Here is a 2,360-nt window from a genome sequence, read left to right as displayed (position 1 = left end):
ATAAATTGCTGAAGAATCACAGAATTGCCCAGGTTGGAAGGAACCTTTCAGATCATCTACCCCAACCACCAGGGTCTGTGCCGGTCTTGCTGGGCGGAGGGTGAGGCTGGTTCTGGAGGGAGGTGAAGTTGGCACACCATGCCCCGGCCCTGGGGACCAGGGTGCCTCCTCCATCCCGGCAGCAGGACGGGGAAAGGCAAGGCTTCTCCCTTTGCCTGGCGTTGCCACCATCCGGATGGCTTCCAGGCATCCAGCCCGTGCTCCTCAGCATCCGTGCTGCCGGGCGCAGAGCTGAGAAATGAAAGAAAACCACCCAAAAGGGGGCCGTTCTGTGGCACTAAAAGCACTATTTGGAGTTTCCGCTGCCGCTTCAGACGGGAACGTGGCCTTAAAAGCTGGAAATATCAAAAGCAGCGCTAGGGAAGGAAGAAAAAATCTGGACAAAGTGCTGATTGCAGCTGCCTGGCTGGCAGAGAAAGGAGCGCTCCCAGAGTGGGTGGCACAGGGAAAACGAGCCCCGTCCCGGCTCCAGGATGAAAGGACCAAATTCCCTTCTGCTGTACAGGAACAGCCGGAGCGGGGCCTGGAGGGGACAGGAGCACAGGGGAATATCCTTGGCTGGGTGATGGGGCGGTGGAGAAGTGCTTGCTACAGGAACCAGCACCGTCCCGCGAAGGCGAGGAGCCCCTTCAGCCAAACCCTGGACTTTTTAGCAAAAAAAAAAAAAAAAAAAGAAAGAAAAATCAGGAATATGTGAACCATCTGTTTTGTAAAGAAATAACCTTCAGGGTTTCCTCTGCTGCAACCTCAAGAAATTCCACAGCTGCTGCTGCTGCTGCTGCGTGGGAAGGAGCATGTTTTCCCCTCGGCGCGTGGCCGGTGCCCGGGGCCGGCCGTGTCCCTGCCCAGGGAAGGGCTGTGCTGAGCTGGGACCCCCCCTGCCCCACGCCGCCAGAGCCCCTCGCTGCGTCCCCTTCCCACACTGTGGCAAACATTATTCAATTCTTATAAATCTCTGTGTTTTGCAGAGATTCAGGGACCTCGGCAGCCCCATCCCGGAGGCCCCAAAGCGCTGGGAGTGCAAGGGGCACGCACGGGGGGGTGCACCAAGAGGTATTTTCGCTCCTGGAGGTATTTTCTACCCTTAATTGCCGCCTCTGGGCTGCAGAAAAAAAAAAAAAAATGCCAGTCTGCCAAAGAAAACAAAATATCATTCCTGTTTTCAAAATCCAGACAAGCAAGGGAAAAGCCACACAGACTCTTCCCCATGTCTGTAAATACCATCTCTAAATACCAGCTCCCTCGCTCCTGTTGAAGACTCGGGGGGGCTGCCAGGGTGTGGGGTCACCATGAGGAAACCCAGGAGCTTCTTGGTCCGGGGCTGGATGCTGGCAGCCCCCCACCAGCAAGGTGCCACGGGACCTCCAGAGCCACCACCAGCCCCGAGAAAAGGACCCCAAAGCCTTTTGGTGCATGGTGTAGAGACCCCCGTAACACAGCACCCACCCCGAGGTGCCCCGTAGGGTCTGGCTGGGTGGTCCCCCTGCCCCCCACCTGGCTCCTGTGGCTCCTTCGGTGACAACAGCCCAGCATGGGCACCCCCGGGGCCACCACCCAGACAAGCAAAGGAGCACTGGGGGCTCCCTCCCTGTGCCCCATCCTTGACCACACTGGGGAGCACTGGGGAGCTGGATGCCCCCTCCTGTGCCTTACCCTGGGCCAGAATGGGGAGCACTGGGGATCTGGGTCTCCCCACCCCCCATACCCCATCCCGTGCTGGAGCAGGGAGCACTGGGGACACAGGTGTCCCCCTCCCATGCCCCAACCCGTGTCAAAGCGGGGAGCATCAGGGACTTGGGTGTCCCCATCCCATATTCCATCCCAGCCTGGAGTGGGGAGCACCAGGGATCCAGCCCCCCAACTCTTGTGCCCTGTCCCAAGCCAGAGCAGGGAGCACCAGGGATCACCAGGGACCCCCGTCCCCCATCCCGAGCGGGAGCGGGGAGCACTGGGAAGCACTGGGGAGCACTAGGGACCTGGGGCTCCCCCCAACACTCCGTATCCCATCCCGAGCCAGAGCGGGGAGCACCAAGGATCACAGGGAATTCAGGTCCCTTTCCAGTGCCCCATCCCGGGCCGGAGCAGGGAGCACCGGGGACCACCAAGGACATGGGTCTCCCCGTACCCCATCCCAAGCTGGAGGGGGGATCACTGGGCACCTGAGTCTCCCCCCTCCCATGCCCCATCCCGGGCCGGAACGGGGAGCACTGGGCACCCCAGTTCCCCCTCGCCCCTGGTGCCCTACCCCCGGCTGGAGCGGGAAGCACCGGGGAGCACTGGGGACCCACATGTGTCCCGTC

The sequence above is a fragment of the Calidris pugnax genome, unplaced genomic scaffold (assembly GCF_001431845.1).
Source record: "Calidris pugnax isolate Ruff unplaced genomic scaffold, ASM143184v1 scaffold55, whole genome shotgun sequence".
Lineage (NCBI taxonomy): Eukaryota > Metazoa > Chordata > Aves > Charadriiformes > Scolopacidae > Calidris > Calidris pugnax.
The sequence above is the reverse complement of the archived record's forward strand: the minus strand, read 5'-3'. Positions refer to the sequence as shown.